At 36.8% G+C, this 19,529-nt stretch overlaps 1 long non-coding RNA gene across 2 annotated transcripts in view; it reads right to left on the bottom strand.

Moving 5' to 3' along the window:
• Positions 1–19,529, bottom strand: part of LOC116962826 — a 113,912-nt gene that overhangs the window by 44,952 nt on the left and 49,431 nt on the right. For both annotated transcript variants that reach the window (XR_004407836.2, XR_004407837.2), the window contains 3 exons: positions 16,174–17,718; positions 9,991–10,120; positions 9,251–9,302 (listed from right to left, as the gene is read on the bottom strand). This is a non-coding gene — a long non-coding RNA (uncharacterized LOC116962826). The remainder of the gene's footprint in view (positions 1–9,250; positions 9,303–9,990; positions 10,121–16,173; positions 17,719–19,529) is intronic.

Raw genomic sequence — 19,529 nt, 5'->3', positions numbered from 1 at the left:
GCGTAATCAGATCTCTGTTAAGTTGAAGAAGTTGCACGTGCTGTTTGTCCCTACAGATCTAATTGCAGAACTGAAACATGTATCAGTTGAGTACAAAGATCCTTCTCATCCCCCTTTAAGATTGCTAAATATATTTTTTTTAAAGTCCATGTGAGAATATTTAGCTGTGAAAGCTGCTTCATTTTAACATGTGAAAATCAGAGTAGAGATACTGTATCTAAAGCCAGACAATGATGTATCTGTACCTATCTTTAAAAAAACGTCTTCTAGTACCTAGCTTGGAAATGTAACAAGATTTATGATAGTTTAGCTTTAAAACTGCCTGATTTATTTTTTTTTTCCTGTATTTCTTAAGTGTACAACAGCTAACTGGCAAACTGACTACTTGACTGAGGAAAGTGCTTTCATGAGATGATCTTCAAATAACTAAAATCCTTAGTAAGGGTCTTGTCCCGTCCCTGCATTAATAAAAGTAAGATGCCTGCATATTATTTTTTAGTTGCATTTTAGGTACTTTTTTTAGCAAACAAAACTGCCTGCAAAGCAAGCAAGCTCCCTGTAAATTTTCATCATCCCTCATTTTAGCTGTTGCTTAAAGTGTCTTTGAAGAATTAACAGAAACTGCTGTCAGTGAGAGAAACCAGTAGATTGCATGAATAAACTTTAATTTGACTTCCAGGGGTTGAAAATGAGAATAAAACCTGTTTCTTTCAAACAGATTATTTTTTACTCTGCTGAGATGCAACCTCTGGCTGAGTCACCACTATGAGTCCTGTGATATCCAAAAAGGAGTTAATCAGCTTTCGGTAGTGCTAGAATCATCATGTTGCAGCCCTGACACTATCAGCAAGTGACAGTATAGTCTGATGATGTAATCATTCTAACTTTGCCTTGCATTATTACATCAGAGCACCCTGTCTACACAGGTACAGAGGTAGACCAACTGCACTTCCAACTCTGTCATCAGCTGTTGGTACGTAAACATCCTCCAAACCCCTGTAGCTCCAATGCAACATTAATTTTGCAACATTAATTACAGGGATAAATATACTGGGAAAAAAAAAATATTTGAATGCAATAGCTATTAGCACATGTTAATTTTTATCTGAAATCAGTACATATTATCATATTCATAAAGATCAAGATACGATATTTGATCATATTTTTAATGAAGTTCTAGAGAAAAAAGTGCCATTTTTCTTTACCATTTTATTTATTTTGCATCTTATTTCACACATAAAATTAAATTTAAAATGAAGTCTCAAGAAACACTGACTTAAAAATACCAAGCATACAAAAAAATCTATTACAGAGAAGGGGAAGTTTGGAACTGGGATTTGAGGAGGACTTGGGGAGGAAGGGGCTGTTATTTTGATAACTATGGAACATCCATAAGGTTCTAAAGAAGATAATAAGGATGACAACAATTCTTACTTTTTCTTCACAACACGTCAAAAATCTGCAAGTAAAACTGAGGGTAAGATATTTGCTGTTAGGAACCTGGAATTCAAATAGACCAAAAGAGGCATCAGTACTATGTAATTTACATTATTACTTGTACAGGAGCTACAATCTTGTTTTTCAAACAGGAGAAGCCTCCAGGCAGATATTACAAAGAATTCTGAAACCAGAAGTACAATTAGGCCCAGGGCCAACAGCCTGAAGCATGACTCAGTCAAGGGAGATCAGATCATAGATCAGTATCTCTGATAAAAAGAACAAAAGCAGAATTAAGCAGGCTGCATACAGGCAAAATAGTAATGAGTAGCAATATTTTCCTAGCCTGAGTTTGAAGAGGAAAATAAATTTAGAAATACGATACGACAATCATATGTTGATATTATTACTTACTATATTCTTCTGGGAAAGAAATCATTTAAAAATCAAGCAAGGGCTGTGCTGTTTAATGCCTTTCTTAACCATAAACCTTAGTGATTTTATGTCATCTTCAGACCCTATAACTACAGACCCGTATACATAAACTTACCCACATGAATAGTCTCAAAGATTTCAACAGGGTAATACATGTACCAAATGCACAGCCAATATTTATGCAAAAGGAATAACTATACTGTAACATGAATAAATAAAGTTTAATGAAAGGTTGGGTCTGAGGTAACCTTATTTTTTAAAAAAAAAAAGAGTTTCATTTGTAAGACAAGCGTGTTCAAACGCAAACCAGCACAATCTGCTGGGGTAATTTCTTTTTGCTTCCATTGAGGCGGCTGCCACCTCTGAGGGAAGGGAAGCTGCCGAACCTCCCCTCCCTGGGACACGGCTACGGAGCACAGAGGCTCGGCTGTGTACAGACCCCGCACTTCACCCAGCACAAGCCCTCTCCCAGGCTAAGAGACCACGGGAGCACTAGGCACTGCAAAGTCAAGAGAACTTTTGAAGGTGGCAAGCTGCTTTTTCACTGTATAGAAACATGACAGTATTCGGTATTAAATAAGTGTTGTGGTTACAGATCTCCTTTGTTTTTGAACCTGCCTTAAACTGCTATTAGATTATTACTTCCTTTTTTGACAATTTCTTGTCATCTTGCTAGCATGGGTGAAGTCATCACTAAATTCCCTTCTCAGGACTCACTCTAAACTTGATGGGAAAGTAAACACCTTTGCACAATGACTTTTTTGCTTGTGTGCTTCTCTAGTTGCTTTTGCAACACAAGCAGCTTTGCTCAGCAGCAAATCCTATTCAAGCAGTTATTGTGATTGCCTGCACTAACATGAGACACTCATTTAAGAAGATTACAAAATAATGATGAAATTGCAGCATTACAGCATTGTAAATCTCATCGGTGAGGACAGAGAGGAGCGCTCCGAAAGTAACAGATTATTATTTTGAGTTTTTCTGTTTCCATTATCTGACTTCTCTGAACATAAGGAAACTAAGAAAAATTATATTTTAAACTGAATGAAATACTTCAGAGGTAGCTATACTGTAGTTTAAATCTTTAGTTTCACCCCAGATTTAGCAATAAATAGCAGGTGATTAAAATGCTATTTATTGTACCAGTAATTTGTTTCATAAACATGTATGTTGGCACTATAAATTACCTTGCAAAACTTAGACCACATCAGCTTGTGCACTAGGCATTTCTGTATTATGTGAGGTATTTGGATTGGAAGTGTTTAAAACTATGAAGTGTCAATCTGTTGAAAGACCCAGTAAGATAGCCAGTACTTTAAGATTACATATTGTTAGCAAATATTCAGCAAAACAAAGTCATTAATTTAGATTAATTACTATAACCAGATTATGGAGGCACCAAAACCAATGAGATTTGAATGTTGGATTGCTCTCACTGCTCAGTTGAGAGTCTCTGGTTAAGGCAAAACTGAAGACCACCGAAATTACCCAAAACTTCAACCTCTTCATGAAAGCAAAACTGCTGATCTTCCTGCAGGACACCTCACTCCCTGCAGATACTCTCAGCAAAATATTTCCCCTTTCTTCCTCCTAATTCTACAACCTTGAGGGGTTCATGACTTTCTGTGCTGTACTGCAGTTGTGTGTTCTGCTATGAAAATGGGTAAGCTGGCTTCCTGCAGTACAGTGTAGTAAGTGATTAAAAAGTAAGAGTAACTGTTCTCAGTTTGGATGTACTGGCACTACTTACACCTCTAGCATCCTAACAGTGCCGTGTGTAACTGAGTATTCAGTGCTCTCACTTGCCCTGGACACCTTTTCTGAGCAGCAGTTTATATAATCAACTGAGCAATGTATGCCCATATTCACAAGTGGTTCATCTATCCAGGCTCTCACACAAACTATTATAAAACATATTACTATATGCATAAGGCTTTGTGTACAGATATTATATATACATTCATACACAGATATGTTTTAATTTAACATAATTCCTGAAAAGGACAAATCTGAGCAAGTGAAATCCTTCTCCTATTCAAATTAATAGCAAATAACCTTAAAAGTTAACCAAGACTGGGACATAATGAGAAAGATTTCTAGACATTTTTCACAATTAAACCTAGGTGTGGACCTGGCTTTTTGGGGTGACTTTTCTGCTAAAATTAGTGGAAATAAAATGGTAGTTGATGATGGAAAGCTATAATCCACTACCTTTGCCTCTGCCTCGGCCCTCAGCGCAATGCAGGTACGCCAAGGACAGGAGTCTGCTAGAAAAACCTCTTATCTTACATGCAGACAGAAAAAAAATCTAGTTATCCTTTCTCATTTCTCAGGAATACTCTAGCCATGAATAGAGCTCCATTTGAGTTATCTGTTTAGGTAAATTATCTTGAAAGGATTTTTGCTTTATACAATTAGCTGGGAGCTGTGTGGCATCTCTCTTGTGGGTAAGGCAGCCAGCAGGAGCATGTCTCTGCACTCCCAGTGGGTTGCAGGTCTCTGCTGCCCCAAGACCCTCCACTGTGGGCCTGCAAAATATGCAAATATTACTGACAAACTATTGACTCAATTTGTTAAACATTTCAGGAAGGTGGTGGCAGACTGTGAAATTCCATAGCCCTCACAGCAGCTCTCATGGACAGTGCTTGTCCACTTCAAATTCGATCTTGATTCCATCCTGAAAGGAGAGAGTGTTTTTCGATGTAATGAGATACTTGTATTATTAGATGGTAATACCAGCTGGGATTAGATGGTAAGGAAACCACCCTAAGCACTTATTTTTATTGTAAGGCTCAAACACTTAAAATTCTTGGTCTGGTGTTCCTATTCTAGTCAGTTTAGTTTTCAAGTAATTTAAGAAAACACGTCTTTATAGCTTAAAAATACGCCTTTAAAAATATCCTTTATATCTAAATTTTAAAACAGCTCAACTACTTTGGAAAAAACTTAATGATTTACAGTTACAGTATCCTGTAGTTATAAGGAGCATTTCCCCCTAAATGTAAATGTTTTACATTTGAAAAAACAAAGTTAAGCAAAACATTATTCTGCTTTCAAATTTCAAATGAGTTTTGGCAGACAACACATGTTCCCCAAAAGCACACTCTGGGGACTTGGGCCTTCACAGAAGGGAAGCACTAAAAGGATGAGCAACCGAGTGATATATTCCATCTCTGTTTTCAGTAATGCTATCGTTTGTAGCATTTACAACAACAACAAAAAATGATTATTCACAAAGCCACAGCTGTCCTTCTCTTCAAACTACTCTTAAAACTTGTTTCCATCATGAGGTTTACAAAAATTTGACAATGGTTAGGCAGACGATATTCTGCAATTGCCACTTATTACAAAAATGAGAGTCATTTCATTCCTAACTAGTGTTTCTTCTATCTCCTTTTTGTATTTGCCTTTGTGAATAGGGACTATATTTTGCTATATATTCCAAACATGTAGGTAATAATGATAGAGACTCTAGATATTAGGAATATTAAAGAAACAGGAAAAAAAATCATGTTTATTTTTAACACTAAAGCACAAGTTCTCAGAGAACTGAGCAAATGACAGCAAACACCTCCTGTATTTACCCTAGGTAATAATTTACTCTAATAAATTATGAAATTATATCTAATTGTTTCTCTTGAGTAACTATATCATATTAAATAATCTGATGTGTGAAATGAGATTTAAGTGTCAGGGTGAAAGAAACCCACTAAACAGGTCTCTCCAGGTATCATAGGAATGCAAACATTGAACTGCAGATAGGAACATAATTAACCAAAAAAAAAAAAAAAAACCAACAAAAAACCCCCAAACATTTCCAGCATAACCCCAGCAATCATTTTTGGAATAGATCACAAGAGAATTTCTGGCAAATAAAGAACTCTCTAGGTGTATTGATGAGATTCAACAATATCAAAGCAGCTAGTTTTCATCAGTTGCCTTTAAACCCCTTAGCTACTGCTGTTTCCACCACAAGACATATAAAACACACTTGATTTCAAGACTAGTATGTTTACAGCTCCAGGGGTAGAGGCAACGAGATTCATCTGTCACCTTGTCTCCACCTAGTACAGATCTATCTGATAGGTGTTCTCAAAATATCTTATCACACTGGATTTCTTAACACACAAACTGTGAGGAAATGTGGAGGTGAAAAAAGCTGTCCTAAAATGCCAGTGCTTCAAGAACGCTTTTCAATACTGGAGAATCAGCTTTGAAATTTTGCTGAAATTTGAAATACCTCTCTGGAACAAGGATTTCTAATTTCCAAGACAGCAGCCCAATCCTCAGACCATGGGCATGCTCTGACAAAACTGGATTTCTCCAATTCTGAACATTTGGGAACAGGAAAGGAAGGAAAATAAATGAAAATACCTTCTCTGTCCATCTGAAAACAACCCAGTGATCAGATATTTTTTTTATTCATCAGTGAAGTGTTAGAGCTCTATATAGAATATTCTAAACATAAAAATCTCCTCTGAATATGTATATAAAACCCTGAATGATTTTTTTGAGTACTTCTACAACTTCAGTAGTAACCCATGAAGCACTGGACTGAAATTGTTCAAACAGTAGCTAATATTCAAATAAACCCATCAAAACTGTATTTGCAACAGACTGGCATCATGAAAAGAATTTTGGATAAAGAGGAACAGATGAAGAGAAATAGCAAAGAGAACTCAGAGGAGCTGTCAAAGTCCCCCAGGACAGTTTTAGACAGAATTAGGACACCATTTGCAGAGAAAGTTGTTGTTATGGACACTGAAAGCTCAGCCCCGGCGCTGCATGAAGGAAGCAGTCAGAGAGGAACCCGGCTGTTCAGCTCTGACTGGAATTAAATTTACATTTAATTTACCATAACCTGTTGGTTCCAAATTTTAAAGTAGAGGTCCAACCTCAGACTGGAGTTTAATCTTGAATACATGTCCAGGTTAAAGAGAAAAAACTTGGGGAGCGCTCTCCCTAGAAAATCTGAAAAAAAATGGGATATGAAGGCACATAGAGGACACCAATCTATGCTTCAGAGACATGAGGGTTAAAGAACGACACTCTAGGTTAAATACTGACAGATAGCACTGGGTAGGTGCCAGGACAGGTAGAAAGACACCATCGGGGAGGTGTAAGTGATACTTTGGCAAAGTACATCCCTTCTACAGAGAGACAACGGCACACGGCAGGTTCACAGCCTTAGCATGGTGTTTCAGAGCTTATCTCAGCATCCCTGCTGCTGAATCCCAACTATAAATCTTGTAGCTGATTTTTCCCATGTCTTTGGTGACTGTACTGTAGGGACTTTCTCTTCCTTTTCTCTCCTCCACAACCTTCATGGCCCAAATCTTGGCATAATTAATCTTTTATTAGAGATTAAAAATAGCTTTAGAAGAAGTAACTGAGGCAGATGACTCCCAGAATACCACAGACTGTGGTGTTGGGTTATTCTTAGTGAAAGCAAAAAACTTCTAAATTCTGTGCCAAATAAGCCTGAAACTTTTATAGATTCCAGTGGGACATTAAACCACAGATGCAGATGATTCTTTCTGCAATGAAAAGAGGATTAATCTGGCACAAAGTCCAAGGGGCACTTTGTTGTTAGGAACCTCCAGCACAGCTGAGAAGTTGGACCCTGACTTCTCACTCCAGAATTTCTTAATGGTTAACTTCAGACATTTTCCCACGCAGCCTGCTATTGCCTCTGTATCATTCTCTTACACAGCTTCCAGCACACAAGCATGAGGCTACTCAGCAACTTGGGCATCCAAATTTCAATAGATGATGCAGTGTCCAAGAGTTAGGGAACACAGCTACTTTTGTAGCTTGAGCACTTTGCCAGTACTCACTCATTTATTCTGTAGTGATACAACAAATATTTTGGACCATCTGCAGAGTAGGTATTATTGGCTAAACAGTCAGATTATCAAATTACTGTATTTCAAGATTGTAGAGTCAATATACCCTGGCTTTCTGACAGAGAGTGGGAGTAGGAGGAGAGTAAATATCCCCCTTAGTGCTGAAAGACTGAAGAGACATCATTATAAATACACATGGAAATACAGAACACTAGAAACTAGCAACCAATTAAAGCCTTTATATCTCTCTGTTTCTTATCTCTATCTCAATTCTTATCTTATAAAACCTTTGAATAGGAAAGGAAAGACCATTCTAAAGGCAGTAAGTGGAGTTCAAGGTAGATAACTGATTATAAAGTCTCCAAAGGCACCCAGGGCTCTCAGAAGTAAAGGTATAATTTAGAAGTTGATAATCTACCTTTGAGTGCCTCAGCCACAAAACTCCCCACATTGCTCTAGGTGATCTAGTGATACTGGCAGCAAGATAGTCGCCTCAGTTCAGACCTCTACAAAATTGCCTTCTTCCTTCTGGAGAAGGGAGTCTTGCAACAGCAACATACTGCGCAATACGGAGCTGTACAAAGACATTTGGCCTTTCAGTAGCAGCCAACACGTTAGGTCAGTTAGCCTAGAGTACTCAGATGAATTCGATAAAATGAAGCGATGGTGCAAATCCTACTTTCACAAAAAGAAAGAGCTTCAGTAATTTAGGCCAATGCTTACTACATTAATTTTTAACAGAGGCTTGCTGGATAAAGGCCAGGTAGATACCTACAGCAACCACAGGCACAAAAATTATTTGTACCAAAATGCTTCGCTACTTTAAATCTGGCTCTAAAATTACAGTACAATAAAACAAGGCACAGTGCTGTGTCGAACTGTAACAATAATTACCCTAAAACCAGAACTGGCAACACACTCTATACTGCTGGCTTGCATAATCACCTCTTCTTCAGATGGTTTAATGAACCATTCAACAAGTCATTGCAGGCTGCTATGAATTTGTGTGTATGTCAGGCAGCAGCTGTTTGGAAGCCACACAGGTCTACATGTAAATCACACAGCTGCAGACTTCCTGGGAGAAGTTAACACAGGTCAGACCAAGATAATCTTTGTATTAAAGGAAAGAATGGAAATGTAAAGCTAGAAACTACACTTTGTTAAAGTAATGCTGTAGGCTTCGCACTTTTTCATTAACAGTGTAGTTAAAGTTCATGGACCAGCTTCAGTTAAAGAAACCAACTGGAAATAGTGGTGCCTCAGTTTATTCTTTTTTTTTTTTTAACATGCAGCCTCAGAATGGAGTAAAAATTCTTTATTCAAAACTACATTTTAAATAAAACAAGATAAAGGGGAAGAGAGTTTTATGTATAAATAAATATGTTAAAGAGAGTAACACACCTGTCTGATAAAAATTCCAACTGGAATGGGCTAAATTTGAATTTGAGATCTGGATTTGGGTTAAAGGACAAAGGTTTAAAAAACTCTTTCAAACTCATGCAAATTTAGTGCCCTCAAGGAACAAGTTTTACCTGTTCTCCAAAGCCTTCTGGCTTTCTCTCTGAAAATCTGAACTTGGCCACTCTGGAAAAGAAAGAAGTGTGTTATGGAATTGAGACAAAAATCTTAATGGTAAGTTCAGACATTTAAACATTTAAAAGCTGAAATGCTATTCAAAGCTGGTCATGAAATTCTAACAACCTTTGACTATCTCCTAGTTCACAGCAATAAAAAAAATGCAGATATGAGTTCCTCAGAATAAACAGTTTAATTATTAAGAAAACTAATGAGCAGGAATGCTTTTTATAAAGAAGGATGTATGTTTCAGAGAATTGCTGTATGTAAAAGCTTCTAAACTGGCATTTACAAATTTCAAATGCATTGTTATAAAACTAACATTTTTATAGAGAGATCTAAAATCTTTACTATCTTGTTGCCTTTCTCCCTGAAATATTGCCTATATCTTCTGAGCACAACACCTAGACCTTGTCCTAGTTTAGCTTTAATGAGCATTAAAATAAACCAATTCTTCTATGTAAAGCCAAAATACAGTATTTCAGATTGAAACTGGAAGTTGCTGAAACTGCTGAATTCGGCTGCATTGCTCCACTGTTAATTAAGATTACTGCAAGTGTAAGTATTCCCAAACTGTCCAAAACATGACCCACTGAGGAAATCAGGTAACCAGGATCAGAGACTCTAATTGGAAATTATTTTGTGCATTAGGAAGATAGGAGAGAAGATAAATGTGGCAGAGAGAAAAAAGCAGTACCCAGGCAAACTCCAGCGGGACAGTGCTACAGGGGATGCCCCCTTGGGAGAGGTGGGGGCAGCGAGAGCTGGAGCTGTGACCAAGCACCTCCCTTCCTCCTGTGTTCACGGAGACACCATTTTGTACGGTCCTGAGAATGAACAGGAGAGCACCAAAGGTTAACCCAGTGTCACAACACAATATACAGTGCCTTGACTGCTGCCCACCTCTACGGGTCGGGGAGCTAACAAGGAAGAGGCTGTCAAAAGCCTGCGTGCTTTCAGTTATTCATATGCCTTTCTCTCGAGTATATACATGTACTAAAAAAATTTAAATAACATTTCTAGTCATCTTCACACTGCATGTACATACATATATAAAAATACACACACACACACACATACAACGTCTCTTTAGAAGCCATAAAAATGGCTAAGCTATTCTTAGAACAGCTCCCAAGCCTTCTGGAATTACATCGGTCCTACACACGTGCACTTGGAGAGATGCTGTCACAACGGAGAAGAGTCTACTTGCAGCACACCACCAGCCAAGAAGGGGGCAATCAGGAAACAAAACTGGGTCCTTGCTCCAGAGTGCCTGTGACTAAAACACTGGATGCAAAGAACACAAGGAAAACTAAATCCTCACAGATGCTGACAACAAAATAAACAGGTGTCCTGTTCCAAAACTTTAATTTTTAATCAATAAAATGGAAACTTTTGATGGACATCAGCTTGTGTGTCCCTGGAACAAAATATGGATCTATAGTTCTTATGAAAGTAAAGTATTTCAAAGAAGGCATGAAAGAGAAAAGACATTTTAAATATAATACCTCTCTCAGGAGGAATCTCAGTGTCAGTTCATGACACTGCAGACTTTGATGCTGCTTTGACAAATATTTTCTCTAAGGTGAACTATAAGTTGCTTTAGTGTTACCATTTTTTTTTCCCCCCACGTTTAGTTTATGTAGGAATTGCACTGAAATGACAACCTCTACTCCTTCTAATCATTCAGAGATCGGAAAATAAAAGCCATTTCTTTTTATTGAACTGTTACTACTTCTTATTAAGGTTATCCAGTCCATTAACTCATGACAAAATAGTTTGTTCAATGTAATTTTAATTTTTACCTGCAAGAAAGAGCAGAAGTAAATAAGATACACTTGAAAGAGCAGTGTAAGTTGTATTTCTTAATTTCCTTTATGAAAAAAAAGTTATTTGTCATTCTGACAAACTAATGAAAGATGCCCTGATACTTTCTCTTTAATCTTCCAGTTTTGGAGTGGCCTGCAATTTTCAAGATGTTGTTTTAAAATTTTGTCTCAAGTTTTTGGCTTAAATTTTTTTGCGAAAGGCAAGCTATCTCTTCATTCTACATTGCTTTGCAGTCTCAAAATAGCCATCTAACACAGAGCTGTAACAAGCAGAGCTGCCAAGATAACAGCAAAAAAAATCTGTCCTCTACTTTTACCTTGGTGCTAAGATATATAGTACACCATTTTAAAAATTTTGTTTTAAACTAGGTATTTAAAATCTAGATTGAGAAAAGGATAAAACAGGTGATAGTAGCTGTGTCACCTGAAAAGTCTCATGGCCCACAGCCACAGTTCAGCTTTTTTTTTCTCCTTTAATGCATTAGGTTAGGAGGAAAAATTATTTCCCTGTTCAGCCAACTCAATCACTCAATTTTCACTTCATGCACAATTCTTATGGTCTGCCATCTCTATCTCCTCCAATTTTCTCCTTCTATTCAACTGCTGTCGTTCCTTAAAGCAAAACGTACTGGCAACTAACAGAGTGGTATCAGAGAACATTTTATTTCTTTGCTCTTGCTCTGCTGAACAAGGAATACTTCTTGTCTTTTTCTGTGCATATGTTGGGCCTTCTCTGTAAAAGGATTGCAACTCTCCAAGTCTCCATTTGAGTTGTGAAATTTTCTCCATAAGTCCCCTAAAAACTTCTGTAAGTGTACCTTCCACTATTTTAATGCCCTCCAAGACCTGAAAGCACACGCTTTCAGTTTTAATGGAAAACACAGGGGTTTTCCCCTAACTGTACAGGAATTTGTAATCATAAAGTTTTACCTACAGGAGCAGCTGTCAGTGGTCAGGGCTGAAACTTACTCATTTATAGCTCAAACAGCAGATGATATGTAAAAAGGGAAGATCCCCCAGTGCTGGACTCAAAAATGCTCTTGAGCATTCTTAGAGGTCTGCTATAGAGCAGTAACCAGATGAAATACTTCCAGTAAAAGAAATGAAAACCAACTTTGAGACATTTTTCCAAAGTAGTCTAATTAGATATGTTCTGATCTATCATAACCTGGTATAAGGGGAAATTAGTATCTTTTTCTTTAAGTTCACAAAGAAAGGTGAAAGAATACAAGCACAACTAAGAAGGTCAAACAGTAGAAGCAAACTGCACTGTTTCTAACACCATAAACCAAAGAATTTGATTCAGAGTAGCAGTATTTCACAGAAAGGTTTTTGTAGACTAATTTCTCTGCCAAACCTCTGGTTTGGCACAGGACTGCAGGAAAGCATTTTCAGCTCCAGCCCCATTTTCTCAGACTTGCAATTTGTGTTTTCAATTTGTGGGCCAAGAATTGGTATCCACCAATTCTGCAATAATGTAAAGAAACTAAGAATATAACAATGCTAACAAAAGTGTCTAAAGCAAACCCTGTCCTCCCCAATATGGCATCAGTCTTCTCAGAGGGATATGAAAGAGCTGTTGAAATAAAGGCCACCAAAACAGTGACAGTTTCTCCAAGTGTTATACTTTCTCTAGTGCTTGTCAAAGACCATTGCACAGCTTTGCATCCCATACATAGACAGGAAACTTGACTGCACAGATATCACTGTGTATCAAGCCAGGTGGTATTAATGAGACAGTAACTGATGATAATCTGTGTTGTGATGTTTAAATAATAAGAACCAATTAGACAGCCATATAATTAAGGATGCTGAGGACAAAACTGATATCCCAGACCACTTGCAGACCAGTTAACACAGTAATATGGCTTAAAATAAATGATCAAATTCTAGTTTTAGACTTCTGTTATAGAAGATGGATGAAGCTTGACACAGTTACATATAATAGATCTTCTTAAACATGATTAAACGTTTAAGAGTAAACAAGTAAAACTTGTTTGAGGAAATGGCATATTTTGATGCAATTATGATCAAATTGCCTTCTTAGTATATAAAGCTTACCAGCTGCTTCATCTGAGGAAAGAAATAGAAAGATAGAGGTATCAACAGTGGAGTTGGTTGACAAATCAGACTTCTTCCTCAGTAAAATATCTATTCATCAAAAAACTAAAATGAGATAATAATAAACTTAATTCAATCCTATTGTTAGTGTAGCTGGGGCAGGGAGGAGATATGAAGCTTAAAAGTTAATAAGAACATTTGAGCATTCTCAAAATAAAACCTAAAATCCTGTATTTCAAACAAGAAGGGACTTCTTAGCTAATATTAAGACAGTCAAAAATAAAGACTGTAAGGACGAAAACCATTTTTGTTTCCTACATGGGAATATGGTTAACTGCACGTCTCAGATCAGGGTGCACTTTTTCATACTCCTCCTTCCCTAAACCAGGAGAAATACTGTGCTAGGAAAGTAACGATTATCTTTCATGGGTCTGTTGAAGTGAAGAGTATTGCATTCACATAATAAACAGCACTGACAAAATGAGAGCCAAGTCTTTTATTTGCTCGACGGTTCAGCTGGGAGACTGATTTCCTAGCAGAACTTGTTTAGACTGCCTATCTCCACATGATTAAACAGGAGGCTGCCGGTGGTAAATTTAAATATTCAAGTATATTTAAAGCAAGGAGAGACTAGGATAGAGGCAGCGTTCACCAGAAGGTGATGGTTCACAGTATTAAACGATACTGTAATTCTAATACCTGGACATACCCGGGGATCCTGATTTGTTGCCATACATATCAAGCATAAACTGTAACTCAAATCTTATCCCTTGGTTTTGAGCTCTTCTTATCCAGATCTCTGCCCTCCTCACACACCCCAGTTCAGTAAATAATATTGTATGAAACGCTATAGATTTCCCCTTTCTATTGCCTTAGCAAAAGGAAGGAACAAGTTATCAGTGATTCTTATTTTAGGAGGAGATATCAAGAGGTGTGGCAAAAGTTTATCTTTCATATTTCTGTAAAGTACTGATTTTTTTTTAATAAGCATCTAAATGGCAATTCTTATTTATTGTTATGTTAATGACATCATCTCAACTATTTCTGATACCTTTCTTATACTCTGTTACCCTACTGTCCCATAGAGTTGATTTTACATGGGAAATCATGGAGAATAAACTTTGGACTTTTGTCACTGCTTTTGGACTGTGCTCAGTTTGAGTCAGCAAGAAACTTCCACACACATTTAGTCCTGTGTGCTATATGCTGTACTTCAATACCAAAGTAAAAGTTAAGCTTAAACCCTATATTTAGGGTTCTACATGAGCCACATTAAAACAGAAAAATCTTTTTTAGATATATTACTGAAGTCAGTAATATCCTCATTCTCCAGTCAAACTCTTACTCACCCCTTCTTGAAGTCTAAATGACTCCTGACCTCAAGTTACTGTCTGTGTTTCTCTTTGATCATAAGTTTTAAGTATTGTATTCCACAAACCTTTCCCTTTCTGTTCTGAGCAATATTTTATCAATGGGTTGCTTTAAAATCAAATCCATAAAATTTATGAAACAGGAAAGATATTGAAGAAACATTGAAATGGAAGAATATTTTTGAACTAAATAATAAAACTATTTTTTCAACTTCAACTAATGGTAGCATGATTTCTTTATATATTGCTTAAGAGTAATTTTATTTGAGACAATTAAACATGTAGATCATCAAAACCTAGAATGAATAATTTACTCATAGTGCTAAAGTAGTTTACCACAGATCATTATGAACTTTCATCCACAACATCTTGTATCTGTGGTGAAACTAGGTCTAAATCACTATCTCAGGGAGAATGGACAATAAGCTTAGTTACATCCAAAAAATACCAGACCTTCCTTACAGTGGTACACTTTTTTTTTTCCCCTCACGTGAACAGGATGTGAAAGGTGAAACCCTAAATCTGCTTTAAAATAATTATAACAATATTAATGCAATCATAAGGTAACTGGTAAGCAAAACTTTTTTCAGGATACTGACAACTCATTTTTTCATTCTAATGGACAGCTAGAGGATTTTGCTTCAAAATATCAAAACTTTAGACAAAAGCAAAATAAGTTTTCACCTCAAGATTAGTTAAGGGCATATCAAGTCTTTATATGCTGTGAAAGATAAAAATAATTGCTAGCCTTTATATGCTGTGAAAGATAAAAATAATTGCTAGCAGAGAACAACTGCTGTTAGTCATTGGTGTAAAAAATGCTGGCCTGACATCTCTGAAAACTGAAACTATCAGCTTATCCATCAGAAACTCACAACAGGGTCAGGAGCAACATAAAAATTCAGATCTCTTCACAATTATCATTATGACTAATTCTGATGAAGGAGGATTATCTTGTGCTTACATTTGTAGAAGTCTGATGTGCACATTTTCACCAAAAAAAAACCCCTAAAATATAAATATTGCACTTACAGCTGTTCATGTTAAATGTGTCTATTTATTTAGGAATAGGAACATGATATAGATACACCCACTTTTGTGCATATAAGCAATGATACATAATGACTAACACCAGCTTCATTTGCCCTTTGAAGAACTCATTGAAACCTTACATATCAGATTCTTCATCTGCAATTACATGTTTTTGTAGTTATTGACATATAGAAAAGTCTATTACTCTTTCAAGTGCACGAGTACTTAAAGAATTTGAGTACACACAATATAGGCATTTGGGAAAGTAGGGGTAGAAGAGAAGGAAAAAAAAAGGTTATGATGGTGCTTCTCCTTAAGGACTTCTGCAGCTTAAATTTTTTACTATGCATTTTTTCCTATGCAAATTTAACTTTTCAGCAATTTTATTTTAATTTAACTCAAATTAAATTTAATAAGATTTCACTAATGTTACCATTTAAATTTTAAATTACATTTATTTTTGATAAGGAGGGCAAGACAGTAGAGAAGGGCATTTAGAAACGTCAATATGCAGCTTCCTCTCTCTCCCTAGACTCAAGATTGTAAACAGCTACATTTTCATGAAAAGAAGGATATGTTCTGAGTTACCCAGGAAGGCTCTGGAAATAAATAGTTGTTCATGTGCCTTCTGTCAATGTACAAGTCAAATCACTGCCAAATCCTCCTCTTTCCCGTCACGGATTAATGGCCTCTGGGCAGCTGCCTGGGGAAGAACAAAGGAGATGCCCATGTCACTGTTTGAAGCATTTGGTAGTAATTCCACATCACCGCACTGGTATCTACTGGTGACAACAGAGGAAACCAATAGCTGCTGGCTCTGTTGCTGAAGCAGATCCAGCGTTGCAGCCAAAAAGCCAATACTGTGAAGATCCAAGATGAGTATATTAAGTGGATGCACTAGCTTAGCTTCTGGAGCTGCTTTTGCTCAGTCTGCATAAAAACTGGCCTGAGAACAGTAGATCACCTCCAACAAGGCTCTTGCCATACAAGTTGTAAGTACACTGAGCTATTAAAAATCCCCTTTTAAAGGCTGCAGTGATTCTTTGATACTGAAGTTTCATTGCATACCAAAGGAAACTTTTCCCACCTTCCTCTATCAGGCATCTTACCCCACCCCTTTCTCTAATGAAATTTACTCTTTTTCATCTCTTCTCAGTTCAGTGGCAGTTAACAGCATAGGAGATAGATGTAGAAACCTGCAGAACACCACTAACTTTTCATGCTGACACAGAAGGCCTTTTAAAGGTTTGGCTGCAGCCTTTAGACTTTACTGATAGAGATTTGTGCTATCATCTTTACAGATGGATAATGAATTTCAAGTAGCCAAACATCTATACTGAACAAATCTTGTTTTGTTGTTGAAAGGGACACCAGGGGACCTCCTCTAACTCCCACTACACAGATCTTTCATCTGAAGGATTTACAAGGTTCTGCAGAAACCATATTCAATTACTGGGACTAAAACTTTTTTTTTTTTTTTAAATTATTGCAGCAGTGTCAAAGGCAAACTGGAAGTTCCTTAAAACACAAGTCTCCCCTTCTGACACACCCAGTAGCTTCAAGAAAACTGTGTCTCAGACTTCAATTTAATGCCTTTTACATCACTTTCACCACCTTAGTGTCGTGCATTCAGGTCACTAAAGTACTTCTGATTTCTTTCCTGTTCTACTTCATTTTGTAGCATCTTCTCAGCTGTGTAGGCTTTGGTGGCACATAACTCAAACACATCTCAAGTTGGTCAGTAGGCCTTTATGTTGAAATCCGCAAGGAAGTGGCAGGGTTTATTATTTTTATGTTACTGCTATACAAACAAGTTTCCGCATCATGGGCTATTGAATTGAATTTCTATGTTGATCCAAGCAGCATCACTCCATCAAAGTTAATATGATAGCTTATGAAAGCAGAAAATTATTCAGAGTTTGATAGGTCTCAGAACAAAACTGGTGAGAAAATCATGCGGCATCACAACTTGCAAAGCAGCTGGTGTGTTTAAGTTTCACTTTTGTATAGAAAAAGAAGAAAATGCCAATTGTGAAGTTCAAAGAATTGGCACTGTAGACAGGAACAGTTAAAGAGTTCATAATCATTGCTTTTCAAATATTATGTGTACCCAGGAGGAGAGATTGGATTTCTCTGTAAAAAAAAAAAAAAATGACATAGTATAACACACGTGCAGTTGTAGGAGGGAATTTTTAGAGATCAGACACTGATCAACATCTTGTTTATGACAGCATTAAAAAAAAAAAATTCATTCACGCTCCCATCAGTTACATACTGCCACTTTAAGTTTTCTATAATAATCAGGGCTATATTCATTTGATATTGAGCATTTCAGTGTCAATACGAGAACTCTGAATTTCCAGTGTTTTATATAACTGAAAGACACAAGCGTCTCCTATCAAATATCTTTCAAGGGGAAAAAAGTTCTATAACATAACAGACTGGATACATTTTATAGTAATGTCTTTTCTTGTTGTCTCTTAATTTTGTACAAGAATGTGATAGTTTCTCACCATCCCTCCTCAATAACAAAAATCTCTTTGCTGTAATTACAGGTTTGTTGTGTCCTTACACAATGAAACAACCCAGGAAGAATTTGACATTGCATAATGATTTTCAACCTTATTTCAAGCAAAACCCAAGCAAGCAATAAATTCAGTGTTTATGAAATCTAGGATGTGTCAGAGAAATACGTGCCATTAAATCAGACTGGTATCACTTGATCTTGGTATTGCTTAGGAATATCACATGTGAAGCATAAAGCTGAGTTCCATCCCTCTGACTGGGGAAGGAAAAAACTGGAAGTAGCAGAATCTACAAGAACGTGCCTCTGCCACTTTTATCTCTGAATCACTGCTTCCTTCCTTCAGTTCAACTGTCCAAGTTATAACAGAATAATTTTGTACAGTTTGTGCAATACTGAAAAGATTCTCTCTCTCATTTGCATGTCTTTTGGACACTTTTTTCAGCTCATGAAGTCAGAACATTATCATAGTTTTGAGTTTCTCAGCAGTAAGGAGAAAAAAAAATCATAATATGATCTTCTCTGTTGGGAGAACAAGGATGTAGAGGGAACAGATGCAGCATCAAAATGTAAAACAGTTGCTTTAGGGCTATATCTTTCTGGATTTGCTATGAAAAGACCTCATACAAATAAAGTGATTAGCGCACACTATAGATCATTCATAAAAAACCAGAACTTCTCTAGCAACAATTCACTTGAGGAAGAGCTGCTTTTGGAGATACTCATTGTTCATACATCAGAGTCTTTCATAAGTAGGAAAAGCAAAAAGAAAGTACATGCAACTGCTTCTTGTCCTCTCTCAGATGCACGCAAAAAACTGAACCAACGGGTTGCAGTGCGGTCTAAGCCAGCTACAGGACACCCACAGTTGCAGCAACGCAGAGACATGTTGCAAGTTGGTAACAACTGTGGGAAAATCCATCTAGCAGAGGCGGAAATTTCATTCTTGCACAGCAAAGGAAGGAGAAATAAAACTCCAGTCAATTGTCACTTCTAAGCGAATATAGAAGGAGGAGAAAAACTCCAGTCAATTGTCACTTCTAAGCGAATATAGAAGCAACTGTATTTCCTTACAAGATGTGTATTTAGAACAGATGTTGCTCAATCCAAAGCTCATATATCAGCATGGGTAACTGGTCAATTTTATCTTTAATTTTAAAGCATCTAGAGTTTTCTTTAATGTAATAGCGATGAGAGATGCAGCACCACCAACTGTAGAGCAGAAAAGGCTGAAATATTTCTCTTAAAAACGTCAAATATAAATTTTTCGAATCACATACAGTCTGCATTTTATTAGCACAATGAAACTACAGGTTACTTGAAGCACTAATCACCATGTGAAAACAAATGATCTTTTATGGTTAGCTGGTATGCTTCTTTACCCCATTTCTACATGGCTATGTAGTTACCTCCTGAAATT

Source organism: Tyto alba, unplaced genomic scaffold, assembly GCF_018691265.1.
Source record: "Tyto alba isolate M040663 unplaced genomic scaffold, T.alba_DEE_v4.0 Super-Scaffold_23, whole genome shotgun sequence".
NCBI classification, from domain to species: domain Eukaryota; kingdom Metazoa; phylum Chordata; class Aves; order Strigiformes; family Tytonidae; genus Tyto; species Tyto alba.
The sequence above is the reverse complement of the archived record's forward strand: the minus strand, read 5'-3'. Positions and strand labels throughout refer to the sequence as shown.